General features: G+C 42.3%; 1 protein-coding gene across 4 annotated transcripts in view; it reads right to left on the bottom strand.

The window, feature by feature from the left end:
* LOC132383512 (S100P-binding protein-like) overlaps window positions 1-15,776 on the bottom strand; it is a 78,214-nt gene that overhangs the window by 45,259 nt on the left and 17,179 nt on the right. For 2 of the 4 annotated variants that reach the window (XM_059954558.1, XM_059954559.1), the window contains exon 1: window positions 7,656-7,704. The exons of the other annotated variants lie outside the window; for them this stretch is intronic. The gene's annotated coding sequence lies outside the window, so the exon portion shown is untranslated. Of the gene's footprint in view, window positions 1-7,655; window positions 7,705-15,776 lie in introns of those variants that run through there. 4 annotated transcript variants of the gene reach the window in all.

The raw sequence follows: 15,776 nt of genomic DNA, 5'->3' as shown, positions 1-15,776 counted from the left end.
CATCACTCAGTTCAGTATAAAAGGCGGCTCACTGCAAACATATAAAGCTTTGGTACGAAAGCAATGTCGGGTATAGACCTAGCCCCAATAGCCAAGGAAAAAGACACTTCGCAAGGAAGGAATGTAACCAAGGTTCACCAGAGTGATTCCTGGATGGAGGCTTACTGGTGTTGTTGGAGTAGACATTGAGCAGAATGGGCATGCTGGTGTTGTTGGAGTAGACATTAAGCAGAATGGGCATGCTGGTGTTGTTGGAGTAGACATTGAGCAGAATGGGCATGCTGGTGTTGTTGGAGTAGACATTAAGCAGAACGGGCATGCTGGTGTTGTTGGAGTAGACATTGAGCAGAATGGGCATGCTGGTGTTGTTGGAGTAGACTTTAAGCAGAACGGGCATGCTGGTGTTGTTGGAGTAGACATTAAGCAGAACGGGCATGCTGGTGTTGTTGGAGTAGACATTAAGCAGAATGGGCATGCTGGTGTTGTTGGAGTAGACATTGAGCAGAATGGGCATGCTGGTGTTGTTGGAGTAGACATTAAGCAGAATGGGCATGCTGGTGTTGTTGGAGTAGACATTGAGCAGAATGGGCATGCTGGTGTTGTTGGAGTAGACATTGAGCAGAATGGGCATGCTGGTGTTGTTGGAGTAGACATTGAGCAGAATGGACATGCTGGTGTTGGAGTAGACATTAAGCAGAATGGGCATGCTGGTGTTGTTGGAGTAGACATTAAGCTGGTGTTATTGGAATAGACATTAAGCAGAATGGGCTTGTACTCTGGAATTTAGACATTAACGAGACGTGATGTCATAGGGAATGTGAAGTGGAACAGGGACGATGTTTCTCAGAGGCAGGATGCCTAGAAAAAGAATGCATTACATTCTCAGTATAAAGCAGGATGTCCACGCACCTCTTGATTAATGATAGAGGTCCATGGCACAAAAGTGATTGGGAACCCCTGGTATGTGACAACCACCTACAGGAGAGAAGACAAAATGTTTTATCACCCCGGGACTAATTACACTTTGAAATTTTCTGCCCTATAGTTTCGGCTAGTCAGTCTCTGCATATACAGGTTTTCCCCCGCTATTCGAAGGTAGAGCGTTCCTATGAAGCTGGAATGTCGTAAAGAGAAGAAGCAATTACCATTTATTTATATGGGAAAAATTTGTGAGTGTTCGCAGACCCAAAAAACCCTACAAAATCATGCCAAATAACACATAAAACCTAAAATAACAGCAGCATATAGTAAAAGCAGGAATGATCTGATAAATACACAGCCTATATAATGGAGGAATACTTTTCTGCAATTATTGCAGCACTGTCCACCATAGCGAAAACCTCACGCAAGCGCTCTTGGCAGAAACACGCTTTCCAGTAACCTTTAAGCTATGAAGCTGCCCAATCATACCAAATAACATATAAAAATACGCAGCCTATATAAAGTAGAAATAATGTATGTACAGTGTAGTTTCACTTATGGTGTGTTAGGCTGAGTCGTCGGAGGTTGGGGTGGTGGGAGACTGGGGTGTCATCTCATCGTCATTTGTTTCCATCAGGGCAGGCAGGTCACCTTCTTCTATGTCTGCCTGCCTTGATGTTGAGGGTCGAGGTTTGTCGTCTGCTGTGGCTGATGTGGAAGGCTCGAAATACGACAGTATGCTTGACTGCTTAGCCTCGTGCATTTTTCTATCACACAGTTCTTTGTAAGCACTCCAGCCATCCTGAAAACCTGCCCTAAACCTATGTGCCCTTTCAAAATTAAAGTCATACTTTTCTGCAATCACTGCAGCGCTGTCAGTCGTAGCGAAAATCTCACGCGATTGCTTCATGTTCAGTTCCTGGATTACTTCCCTTTCCGGCCGTTCACTACTGCGTTCGGCTGCAATTGTTATCCTTTCCTCTTCATGAGCTCTTCATCCGTCAGTTCTTGGTCATGGGATGCCAAAACCTCTTCAACATCATCTTCGTCAACTTCCACAAACCCTTAGCCAAACTCACTATATCCTTACTTCATTCACCACGATCGAAACGCATTATTATGTCCAGTTTTACAATGAGTGCAACACACTTACGCGCTCTTTTAGGCTTTTCCGATACCTCAGAACTCATCTTGCTAACGGATGCACAAAATAAATCGACATAAAGCACAGATGCTCACAGGCACGTGTTTAAGCACTGCTGGCTAGAATGCAGTTCCGTGGGAGAAACAGTGAAAACACCTCCTGTTAGCAAAAACGGGTAACTAAAGTAGGTCTTTCGTAACAGTGAGGTGTCGTAAAGTGAACGTTCGAAAAACGGGGGGATACCACTGAGATTTTAAAAAAATAGACACAACTGTAATGAACTTACAGGAGTGTGATAGGCTGAATGGCCTAATCCTACTTCTATCTCTTTCATTTGATTAGATCACTGCTACATTGTCCATTTTCACCTACTTTTTGAAAAAAAATTGAGCTTTACATGCCCTGCCATCAAAATTAGGCTGAAATGAAGGTAAATGTAAAAATCAGCTTTAAAACTTACTAAGAGGTGTATTACACTTGGGGCTTAAGGTCATTTTGTTTTACCTGTGCCTTATTAACTGCCCACTGCTGACTTCAGGCCTTCTTCCAGATACAATTCTCATAATGGACCAAAAGAGGACAAACTTTACACTTCTACAAGCAGCCATTTTATTGGTCACATGGCCTGCATATCATGTGATCTCACCATTTGTGGTTGGCTAAGAACTTTAACCTTCAGAATATTTTAAAGACACCCTACAAGTTAACAGACCTATGTCAATAGAATTGAATTTTTAATACTATCTTCATCTGAGTTATTTAGGCTATCAACATTTGAAAAAAAAATGAGCAACTGAAGATGGCTGTAAGTCAGAAAGTGTCAAATTCCATTAATGAAAAGGTCTGGTAATTCATTCTTGTAATTTATTCCAAACAAACATGTCGAAGACAAATTACGACACTAAAACCAAGTTGCAATCTCTCGACTAGTATCATAATCAAATTTACTTGGCATCAATCTCACTAATGTGTGCTACTCCAATAAAACTCCAATTTTTTCAGAAATCCTGCTACTTCAGCAATTCGCTCACTGAGCTCTTTTCCCCCACACTCTTCTCAAATGCACCAGGACCTGGTTACTTCTGAGCCTTTTAAACTCAGAGTCATTCACTTTCCACTGGGCCATTTAAACTCTCCCAGTTCACCAAAAAATTTATTTTTAAAAATCATTTTATATTTAGTGATACAGCGCGGAGTAGGCCCGCCCGGCCCTCGAGACGTGTTGCCCAGCAACCCCCAACAAACCCGATTTATCTTGAACCTAAGCACAGGACAATTCATGATTACCAATTAAACCACTACCCAGCACGTCTTTGGACTGTGGGAGGAAAACTGAAAATCTGTGAATTCCAAGGGGAGGATGTACAGAGGCTCCTTTGCACTTTGACAGTCTTTTTCATCCACGGAATCAAAAACTGGGGTGGGGGGGGGGGTGCCGTAATGATTTAAGGTGAGAAGGGAGAGATTTAAAAGGGTCCTGTGGAGCAACATTTTCAATACATCGACCTCACTAATGCTGGTCTATTGTTAAATTAAATAAATAGTGCAAAAATAGAAATATAAAAGTAGAGAGGTAGTATTCATGGGTTCAATGTTCATTCAGAAATCTAATGGCAGAGAGGAAGAAGCTGTTCATGAATCATTGAGTGTGTGCCTTCAAGCTCCTGTACCTCCTCCCTGATGGTAGCAATGAGAAGAGGACATGTCCTGACTGATGGGGATCTTTAGTGAATGATGCTACCTTCAAAGATCTGCTTCTTTGTTGCATTGTTATATAATATATAACATACAAGAAGGTGTACGAGCCTGAATTAGGGCACAAGCAACCATGGAAAATAAAGCAGACCATTTTCATCAAACGTCTCCCAGAAAATTTCCTTACTAGAAAGAAAAATCACAAAAGCTGAGCTGTGCACCTGTTAAAAGCTTTCTAATCAATACATGACTGCTAGAATAAAGATTGAACGTCAAAGTTCTTCTGCAAACAAGTTATGGAGGTTTCAAGCTAATTCTACAGACCCATAAAATTGTCTCACATTTTACACCAGCAATTAATAAGGCTGAAAGAATAGATACTGACACATCAACAAAACTGTAATTACATCTGAGACTAGATGAAATATTAATTTTCAACACTGTTACTGACAATGGGGTTTTCATAGGAAATGAGTTGAGAGTTAGGGGGCAAAAGTTTGAGGGTAACACAAGGGGGAACTTCTTTACTCAGAGAGTGGTAGCTGTGTGGAATGAACTTCCAGTAGAAGTGGTAGAGGCACGTTCGATATTGACATTTTAAAAAATTGGATAGGTACATGGACAGGAAAGGAATGGAAGGTTATGGGCTGAGTGCAGGTAGGTGGGACTAGGTGAGAGTAAGCGTTCGGCACGGACTAGAAGGGCTGAGATGGCCTATTTCTGTGCTGTAATTGTTATATGGTTATATGTTATATGGTTTGACCATAGAACACAAAACTCCCCCACACAATGGAAACCTACTGCAATAATTATTGGTTTGTAACTACTTTGACTCTTACTAAACTGGGAAAAATATGAAGAAAACGATGGAGAAGTACTTCTTAGGAACAGCCCCTCTGCCATCCAGTTTATCATGTATTGCGTTGTACTGTGCCTGCAAAGTTAACAAATTTCATGACATTTGCCAGTGATGTTAAACCTGATTCTTATCCTTTTTTAAAAGACAGGTCGTCCAATAAATTGCAAAATCCAAAGATAAATTCTTATACTCTGGATAGTTGAGTATGTTGTAAAGCTTGCATAATAACCCCTTTTTTGCATTAAGCCTTTCTCCTCCTCCCACTATTTTCACTGAATCTAATTAGTGAACTAACTCTTCATTATGTAAACCACTTCAGGTACTTTCGAGTAACCTATCCAAAAGTAACTATAAAATGAATTACTGAAGAATAGTCTCCTGTTTCACATAGAATAACAGTCTTTCAAAGCAGCAATATCAACAGAACAGTGATAATAACAATTGAACTGAATTAACTGTTTAAATCAAGACATTCACAATAACACTCAGTAAAGTTTAAGAAACAAGTTGCTGATGATAAATACTCAAGATTCGTTCTTTGGGTGTTCCTGTCCCCTTCACGTGCCGAGGCTGAGCAAGTCGATTGGTACAGCAAATTAATAAGTCCCTGAAATTTAATAAAAGCTTGTGCCTTTGATTCAGAAATGCCTTTGACAAACTGTATCCGGGCAACCTACATGACAGTAAACAATGAGTTAACGGCCCAAGTTTCACTTCCCCTTGGCCTTGTTCACAACCTTGAGAGGGTCAGAGGCAGGACTGGGTCTGTACCAAGGGGATAGGGAGGACACTGCAGGCGGCTGATTGCATGAATCATCCGTAGCTTTGTGACAAAACGGATGAGTTTCTGTCCTGGCTGCTTGAGGTCTGAGTGAAGACAGTGGAGGAAGAGAGTGAAGGCAGCGTTTAGCCATGGAAAGTGGAAAGTTAATTTTATTTTTTTATTCCACAATGGTGTTATAATCAGGGAAGTTGTTGTGGAGAATGAAGTGTGTGTCATACCTGGGTCAGACCTGATAAGATGGTAAGAAAGATAAAGATGCAGGAGCAGTTCATTCATCTTCAAACTTATTTTACTATTCAATTAACACTTTATCCGGTTTTCTTAAAGCAGTCAACACCTTGAGTATGTAATGAGGTCTTCCGGCCTGTGTGGAGCGCCAGAGAGTATTGGGCGCCAAGGTTTTAGAGCACTTGAAATGGTTAATTGATGTTTAAAAACAGTCTTTAATCGTTCAAAGAGTGATCTCCTGAAGCCTTCTGTTTCAGCTTGTTAAGTTTATTTTGACAGGCTCAGAGACTCCCTGTTACTTGTATTATTTAAGCAGAAACGTGAATAGCACTAATCATGGAGCCGTCCTGTCACGATGTGTGCTGGCAATATCGGAAACCAAGTGTCGAGATGGCGGCGGGTGTTTATTCATAATTCCAAAAGGACATCGGTAGCTCGGCCGAGTGACACTGCAAGAAGCAACATTGTCAAAACTAGGACGCTGCAATACGTGCTATTCGGGCCTCCACTTAAATAATACAAATAACAAGGAATCCTTAAGCCTATCAAAATAAACTTAACAAGCTTAGACAGACTGCGTTAGAAAGAGGGAGTCACTCAAGAAAAACAGAAGGAACTCTTAAACGATTAACGAATTGTCAAATAACAATTAACCAGTTCAGGTGCTCTAAAAACCTTGGAGCCCAAACCTCTGCAAGTGCCCTGTGCAGGACTGAGGAACTCATTACAGAGTGTTATCAAGGAAAGTCTGGGGCCTGCACACAGATATATTAGGACAGGCGAATAAAAGTCTGGGTAAATAGGCCAGCAATGAAGAGTAAAAACAGAAAATACTGGAGAAGCTCAGCAGATCGGGCAGTATCTGCGGAAGGAGAAACAGTTGACATTTCGGGTCTGAAGCCTTCTCCCAGAACTGAGAAAGAGCTTTAAGAGCAAAGGGGGAAAGGGATAAAGTAGCAGTTTTGAGCGATGCCGAGATCTGACAGTTTTGGGGCTGAAACAAGCTTTGGGGAAGAGAGTATGAAGGGTGGCAGAGTGATTAAATAAAATTAGGAAGACTACTGTTGTCTAATTGAACGATTGTGCAGACTCAAGGAACTGAGTGGTCATTTCAAACACCAGTTGATATATTGAAACGACACACACAAAATGCCGGAGGAACTCAACCAGCCAGGCAACATCTATGGGTAAACAGTCAACGTTTCAGGAGCCCTGATGAAGTGTCTTGGCCCGAAATGTCGACTCTTTACTCTTTTCCATAGGTGCTGCCTGACCTGCTGGGTTCCTCCAGCACTTCGTGTGCGTTGCTTTGGATTTCCAGCATCTGCAGATTTTCTTGTGTTTGCACTGAAATTTGCCAAAGATTTGCAAATGGAAGCAAACAGTAACATCGTGATCTAGTTAAGTGGGTCCATGTGGTTATTAATGTATTTGTTTAATAATTGGTAGAATGCGAATAAACCCAATACGACCCAGCATGCCGGCATTGTTTTCTCACTGGCTTTTTGCATGTAGAAATTAATTTTTAGATGTTATTACAGCAAGACACTCCCTAGCCCAAGGATCTTGTGGTCCAATTAACATGACTATTCAAACCGTGACATCACTGAGCAAGCCTCTCGCTCATACTCTGCATCATAATAGGTTGGTAACTTGGGTAAACCCAAGGGCGGGGGCTGTCTGGGTTAAAGAAAGGGAGATACACTGTTCAGGAGCAAAAACAATTGACTAGAGCAGGGGTCAGCAACCTTTACCACTGAAAGAGCCACTTGGACCCGTTTCCCACAGAGAAGAAAACACTGGGAGCCGCAAAACCCGTTTGACATTTAAAATGAAATAACACTGCATACAACGTTTTGTTTTGCCTTTATGCTATGTAGAAACAAACTATAATGTGTTGCATTTATGAAATTGATGAACTCCTGCAGAGAAAACGAAATTACATTTCTGCATGCAACAAAAACATTTTGAACTCCGAAAAAAAGACGTTGGGTTGAAGGTTACTTTTAAGTAAAATACTCAACGTCTATTTGAGTCCTTCTTGTATTTATGAAAAACGCCAAACTTAAATTTGCCGCCGGCAGCAAACCAAAAATAACGTCAGCCAGCTGTCAACCTGAAAAATAAAAGTATTTCACTGAACAATGAAAGCATATGAATATACGTAAAATAATAGGCAATTAAAATATTTATCATACTTGGTCAGGTTGACTCACACCTGACAATGCAGTCGTATTCAGTAGGGATGGATCGATGCTTAGGGGAGTGACCGGGAAGGATAATGTGTTTTTTTCCTCTCTGAACTCACAGAAGCGTTTCCCAAACGATGTTTGCATTGCGATGATTGCAGAATGTAAATACTCCGAATTTATCATGTCGTGACCTCGTTTGAACTCTCTCAAATTGGGGAAGTGAGACAATGTGCCTTTCTGTAAATCTCTGGCAAGCACTGTCAACTTGCGCTCGAATGCCAAAACATCCTCCAACATGTGCAGGGCTGTACGTCCTTTCCCCTGAAGAGCTGTGTTCAGCGTGTTCAGGTGCGCTGTCATGTCTACCATGAAGTGTAGCTTTTCCAGCCACTCTGGCTGTTCCAGCTCAGGAAAGTTGAGCCCTTTGCTGCCCAGGAAAGTTTTCACTTCTTCCAGACACGCGACAAAGCATTTCAGCACCTCCCCTCTGGACAGCCAGCGATAAAAACACGTTGTAGCGGTGTGCAACACGCAGTCAGTAAACTGCAGTCAAAGATAGCTTTATTCGAACTAAACAGCCTTGCTTTTAAGCCTCCCTCAACCCGCCCCCCCATGGGCGCGGATGCTGCAAAAGACACGTACTCACAAACCCCCGTAGGCTATCTGCCTTAGCCTGAACGCTGGCTAATTGTGAGCCGGTTCGGATGTGTCAGGAAATGGGTCGCCACAACGTCTTATTTAGATTGTACAAGATCACCATAATTTTCAAATTTAGAATTACATTTCAAAAAATAACAAACTAACATAAAATACTGACCAATTATTTCCCAAAGCAACAGGGAGCCGCAGCACAGACGTAAAAGAGCCACATGTGGCTCCGGAGCCGCGGGTTGCCGACCCCCGGACTAGAGCATCCACTGAAATTAGATTGCGGTCTGAAAGATTCGACAGAAAAGTTGAGAAGTTTAAAAGCTTCTGTCTTACCCTCTTTATCTTGAAGCAAATATGTAAGGTGACGGAACACTTTAACAGATGCGGTAACATTGATGCAAACTAGGTAGCAATTGTCCTATCAAAGGTAGAACTTTTATGCCCTTACTTTGAGGGAGTGAGCCATTACTGAGCCTCATTCTCAGGCCTCTCAACAGAATAGCAGCACCCCTCCTTCAAGTGCCATACTGCAGCTTGTTTTCTTTAAACGCACTCCAGTACTTAGCATTGGCAGTCCTATTATCCCTTCCTCGGAATAGTTTGGAGGATAGCCAAAGACATGAAATACACACTGCGAAGAGATTTCCCTCTAGTCATAACAGAGATTAAAAGAACTGCTTGCTTCATCTCCTGTGACCCTTCTCTCAGGGGAGCTGACGAGTTTCGTTTCCAAAGTTTAGTCCTCTGCTTTGTAACTCCGAAAGAAAAAGGTGGGAGCCTGGGATAACTCCAGTGGGAATTTCTCTTTAGTGAGGCACTCAAATATGATGTAGTGGTGTTATGACGTACGCCATTCATGTACTTCTCAAACATAACCCGCAGTTAATTATGTAAACAAAGAATGCTTAATCAAGCAATACAGTATATTTACAATATTACTCAAATATTATTGAAATATTAAACACACTACACTCCCCCCTGCTTAGCAATAAAGAATACATCTTGACAATATATACAATCTACCAAATACAACTACTATATGGACATCCACAGCATAGTACATTTTAAATTGTCCCATTCAGGCCTAAAGTTTGATCACTGTGGAGAATTCTTTAATCTTGTGGGATAATGCCTTTCCTGGCCAGAAGGAGTCACTCGGCAGGTGACTGTGAACCAATCTCAGGTTCTGCGGCCTCTGTGGTGGTTGTAGGAGTTGACTCTGGGACTGCAGGAGGTGGTTCTGACAGCTCTGGCCACCTTTCTTCTCTAACAATTGAGTCTTCTCTCCTCAACTGATTGATGTGACATCTGCAATTGACATTAGATGCAATCTCCACTGTGTTGGAGAATGGTCAAGTTCAGTCCCTAATCTTGCCAAGTACCCACTTTTGATCATCTCTGTAGTCCCTCGCCTGCTTGTCCAGGAGTGGAACATCGAACCTCCTTGTTTGAGGAGACCTTAATTTGTCTCAGCTGTTTGCCATGCATACTCCTTCTGAGAATGGGTTTGAGGAGATCCCAGCGCAAACACAAGGGACGACCCGGGAACAGCATGGTCGGTGAGTCATGGATTGTGGAGAGTGCTGCACTGTGATATGCAAGGAGGAAATTGACAAGCTTCTGAGTCAGTGTCAGTGTAGTGTGCTCAGCTGACATTGCTTGAAATGTATTCTTTAGACCGTGGGCAAATCTTTCCACCAAGGTGGGAGGTACGGTGCAGATGTCATATGTCTTATTCCATTCATTTTCAGGAAGGTCTGAATCCGTTCTGCAACAAACTGTGGTCCATTACCACTAACTAAGTGTTCTGGAACACCAGTCCTTGAGGAGAGGTTTCTCAGCACATCAGCAGTGTCTGAGGCTGTAGTGGAGGCTACTGGGAACACATCCGGCCATTTTGCAGGTGCACTCACTACTAGCAAGAAATTTGTGCCCGTAAATATTCACATCAATCTTCAGCCAGGGTGATGCAGGCCATTCCCAGGGATGAAGAGGCACTGCTCTTGGCATCCTCTGGACATGTTAGCATCCCGAACAGTGCCCACTATAGCAACAAAGCCCTTTGTGAGTGCTTATGGTGGGAAACACTTTGGACATTTCTTCCACCTTCATCTGTAGGTAGGCCTCAGCTAAGTCCACTTTGCTGAAGTGTTTTCCTCCAGAAAGGTTTGCAAAGGTATTCACTATCCTGGGCAGAGGGCCTTGATCTACTTTCAGTACTGGGGTGATGGTGACCTTAAAATCACCACAGATCCTTCCTGGCTACTGGGACCATTGGTGTTGTCCATGGGCTCCAATCAAACTTGAAAGAATTCCTTCAGCCTCAATGCAACCTAGCTCACTTGCTACTTTATCATGAATGGTATAAGGAACCGGATGGACTTTAGACTATGCTATTTTCATTTAACACTATTTTACCCTTCACGTGTTTGCATTTTCCAGTGCCATCCTTGAACATTGCTGTGGCATCATCCAGTACCTTTCTTAAATCTCTTTCAGTTGACTCCATTGTAGGGGATATGACATGAAAATTCCGGATGGATCTCCAGTCAAATTTGAGTTGTCTCAGCCAATCATGTCCCCAGAATGCCGGCCCTCCTGGTTTTACCACAGACAAGCCCAAAGTAGCTTGTTGGTTTTTGTATTTCACTTTTATGAATGTCATTTCCATAGGAGTTATCTTTTCTCCAGTGTAAGTTCTTAGCTGGCTATCTGCAGTCTTCAGTTCAGTATCTTTGAAATGCCATTCAAACTCATTTTGTGGAATGACCGAAACAGATGAGCCAGTATCCAATTCCATTTTAATTAATTTGCCATTCACTTCTGGTATCAGTCATATTGCTTGTCTCTTGATAGTTTCCACAATGTTAACCTCAAGGCTTCTCAGTCCTGTGTCACTCTCTTCATTATCAGATTTTTCATCAACAGCAGGCAAATTAGTGCATTTTTTGAAATTGCAATTTCACGTTTTAGCTTCTTCTCTTCCCTGTACAGTCCATTTAGCTTTGTCTGCCTGACATGATCTTTGTTTGTGTCCTACTTTGTTGTATTTTTAAAAAATTCACCTTCAAACCTGCATTGGTCTTGTTTATGTGAGCCCCTGCCACCATGTATCACAATTTGTTCAGCCAAGCCAGTTTCTGCTGAATCACTACAGTTCTGCTCACACTCACTTTCGCTCCTGACAGCAACAATGTTTTACCTCTGTCTGCTGTTTCCATTGATACAGTGATTTCAACTGCTTTTTAAAATGTGAGCTGTGCTTCAGTTAGGAGCCATTTTTTAATGCTTTCTTGTAAGATTCCACAATCTAAATGAACCCAGCACTGAACTGGCAATGCTCAATCTCTCCAATTCAGCCATGTACATTGAAATGTATTCATCTTCCTTTTGATTCTGCTTACCAAACCTAAAGTTTTTTTGCAGTCAACAATGGTTTCAGTTCTACATGTTCCTGCATTACATTTAAGATATCAGCAAAGCTCATTTCAGCTGGTTTGGTTGAAGAAATCAAACTTCTAAGTAAACTCCATGCTTTTCCATCTATTAACCTCAGCAACACTGGCTCTCATTTTGCATTGGCTATTTAATTTCTTCAAAATACTGCTCAATTCGCTCAGTATACATACTCCAGTTAGGTGTTGCACAATCGAATGTGTCAATCTTTCTGATCTGGCCAGCCATTTCTGCTTTTTTTAAAATGTATGATCACTGTTTCTGAATGCATGACTTTTGTCCTCTTTCTGGCTTTTTTATTAATTTGACCATCTCTCTCTTTTTCCAAAGAAACACGTGCTGTGCTTTTTTTAAAGCTCGAACATCTCTCTCCTTTTGTGAAGGAAGAATGTGCTATGCTTCAATAGGTAGGTCATCGTCTCGGGTTTGTTTTGAAACTTACTCGTTGCCACTGTTACGTGTCGTAACTCCAAAAACTAATTGAAAGAAAAACGGGGGAGCCCAGGATAACTCGTATTCACCTAGTTTCTCTTTTCTGAGGCGCTCAAATACTGGGTAGTGGTGTAGTGACATATGCCATTCACGTACTTCTTACATATATCCCATAATGAGCAATGTAAACAAACAAAAAATTGCTTAATCAAACAATATATTTACAATACTACTCAAATGTTACTGAACTATTTAGTACACTACAGGATTCAGATTCTTCAGAGCCTCCTACTAGTAACCCTATATCACAGCAGTAGAACATGATGGTTGATTTCCAGGTACGTCACAGGCTTGTACCTGGAGCACTACAACTTTGATCAGAGGCAGCTGCTGACCTGCCTAGTACTCCAAAACCCAGAGGCTATCTGGAACTCACTGGAGATCGGCAACCATCCACTACCAGGTGAAGACAAACATCACTATCGTTCCCAGCCATATGGAAAATATGTTTTGTGCTGTCTTTACGACAGTTATTTAGTTTATAATATTTTCGCTTAGTAATTCATTCAATAGTATTTTCTAGTTAGAATTAGAAGTGTTTAAAGTATATTCATTGCATGTAAAATATATCGGCATGCGATGACGTCACATCCGGTCTCGTCGCGTCTTGTGGGAAAACACCGGTTTGAAATTAGCGCGAGGGTGGGGGCTTACCACGAGGCTCACCTGAGCAGAAGTTGTTTGCAGGCATGAGAAATCACAGTGAGAGGAACGCTGTAAGTTAATAGATAATCGATATATTGAACTAAGATGTTAATGCCGATCCTGTTAGAAGTAACGACGGTAGATAATGTTTATGCTTTCGTTAGTTAAAGAGTCGCGGATAGTTTGCATGGAAGTGTATTTAAAGTAGTCAATGGAGCAGGTAAACTCTCCCTGTATACTGCACCTTAGTGTAATGTAGTTATAGTCACCTTTGCAAGTATTTACACTTGAAATGTGATATTAAGGAAGGAACAAATACTGTATCAATCTTGTATTGTTTTATCAACAGTTTTCACCATATGTTAATGTGAAGAGTGAACAGTAAATGGTTAATCTTACTGCGATCTGGTTCTTATTAACTGGTTTATCTCGATGTTGAATTCGGCGTTATCAGTACACGCAAAGGAGAACGTTACAGTGAAAAAGCGGCATTATCAGGTGTTTCAAGTGCTGCAATGTCAGCTCGATCCGGGATCAAGTCGATGGCGCCCAGCGACAAGGGCAGTAAACCGACATCAAGTAAGTCCACACAGGCAAGAGCCAAGGCAGAAGCCGCCAATGTGCGACCTTGTTACGCCAAACAAAAAGCAGTTTTGAAAATGAAACTGGCCACCAGAGAAGCCGAAATCCAGAAAGAAAGGGCAGCCAGACAAAGAGAAGAGGCTGCCAGAGAAGCCGAAATCCAGAAAGAAAGGGCCGCCAGACAAAGAGAAGAGGCTGCCAGAGAAGCCGAAATCCAGGAAGAAAGGGCCGCCAGAGAAGCCGAAAAGGCTGCCAGACAAAGAGAAGAGGCCGCCAGAGAAGCCGAAACCCAGTTGGAAATGGCAAAAATATCGACAGAGTTGCAAGTGCTGCAGCGAGAAAGAGAAGAAGAAGCTGCCATGGCGGAAGCAAAGTACATAAAAGAAGCTGAAGGGTCGCGTGATCTGTCCGCAGTAAGATCTACTTTAGAAAGGACCAGACTGGAACGCACAAGCGACTATGTACAATATCAAATAGACAGGCAGGCTCGTCTCCCCTCTCCATACGTATTTGATAACTTCCCCAGCTACGAGGAACCTCAGAGAGTCACGATTGCATCACATCCATACGAGGAAGGAAATTTACCCTCACGGCTCCATGATGAAGTCAAGAATGAAAGAACCGACAACGCTCCTTCACCCCCACAACAGGACGGCGGGGAGGGAGAGGTTCACTCCAGGACAACAATTGTCAGCTCGAACTGTACAGAAGTTTGCGGTCAAACTCAGTCAAGCCGTTCTTGTTCCGAGATCTGCCTCACTGAGGTGTACCCTAAAGAAGCATAACAAGACATTACCAAGCATAAAGTAACCGACGAGACGCTAGGTCAGTCAGTTTTCGTTCAAACCGAGGACGGAAACAAACTTGCACAATCAGCTCAAGATACCATTTCTTTAAAACCCAAAGACACCAAGGTCTTCAGAGATGAAGCAAATAATGGGGTTGCCCCATTGCCTATCAGAGAACCACGCCAGCGCTCACCAGATAACAAAGAGCAGGCAGTCAAACGGTTCACGTCCTTACGGAAAACCCGGAAAAGGAAACCTGAGATGCAGCAACGCACCCGATTGGCCCACGAGGTACTGTGCACCCTAATGGCAGAGGTCACAGCCATTATAAACGCACAATCATTCCTACCTGTGTCTTCTGACACAGAAAACCCCTTTATACTTTCGCCATCAACGCTCCTTACGCAGAAGGCAGGAGCACCTCCTCCACCAGGAGACTTCTCAGACAAGGATTTGTACACAAAGCAATGGAGACAAGTCCAGGCTCTGGCAAATCAGTTCTGGCCTCGCTGGAGACAAAAATATCTACCTTTGTTGCAACAGAGACAAAAGTGGACAGAACCCCACAGGAATCTTCAAGTTGGAGACTTAGTCCTGCTCAGGGACAAGCAAATCGCTCGCAACAGCTGGCCAACGGCCAGAATCACTGCTACATTCCCTAGCGGGGATGGACATGTCAGGAAGATCGAATTGAAGACTACCGACCAAGGCGATGTGAAAATTTACCAAAGGCCAGTTACAGAAGTTATTCTACTTCTACCCAATGACTGATTAAGAGACTAAGTTTGTACTCTGCTCATTGTGACCTTACGAAGGTCAAGCGGGGAGTGTGCTGTCTTTACGACAGTTATTTAGTTTATAATATTTTCGCTTAGTAATTCATTCAATAGTATTTTCTAGTTAGAATTAGAAGTGTTTAAAGTATATTCATTGCATGTAAAATATATCGGCATGCGATGACGTCACATCCGGTTTCGCCGCGTCTTGTGGGAAAATACCGGTTTGAAATTAGCGCGAGGGTGGGGGCTTTCCACGAGCTCACCTGAGCAGAAGTTGTTTGCAGGCATGAGAAATCACAGTGAGAGCAACGCTGTAAGTTAATAGATAATCGATATATTGAACTAAGATGTTAATGCCGATCCTGTTAGAAGTAACGACGGTAGATAATGTTTATGCTTTCGTTAGTTAAAGAGTCGCGGATAGTTTGCATGGAAGTGTATTTAAAGTAGTCAATGGAGCAGGTAAACTCTCCCTGTATACTGCACCTTAGTGTAATGTAGTTATAGTCACCTTTGCAAGTATTTACACTTGAAATGTGATATTAAGGAAGGAACAAATA

This window comes from Hypanus sabinus, chromosome 30 (assembly GCF_030144855.1).
Source record: "Hypanus sabinus isolate sHypSab1 chromosome 30, sHypSab1.hap1, whole genome shotgun sequence".
NCBI lineage: Eukaryota > Metazoa > Chordata > Chondrichthyes > Myliobatiformes > Dasyatidae > Hypanus > Hypanus sabinus.
This window is presented reverse-complemented; position numbering and strand designations above follow the sequence as displayed.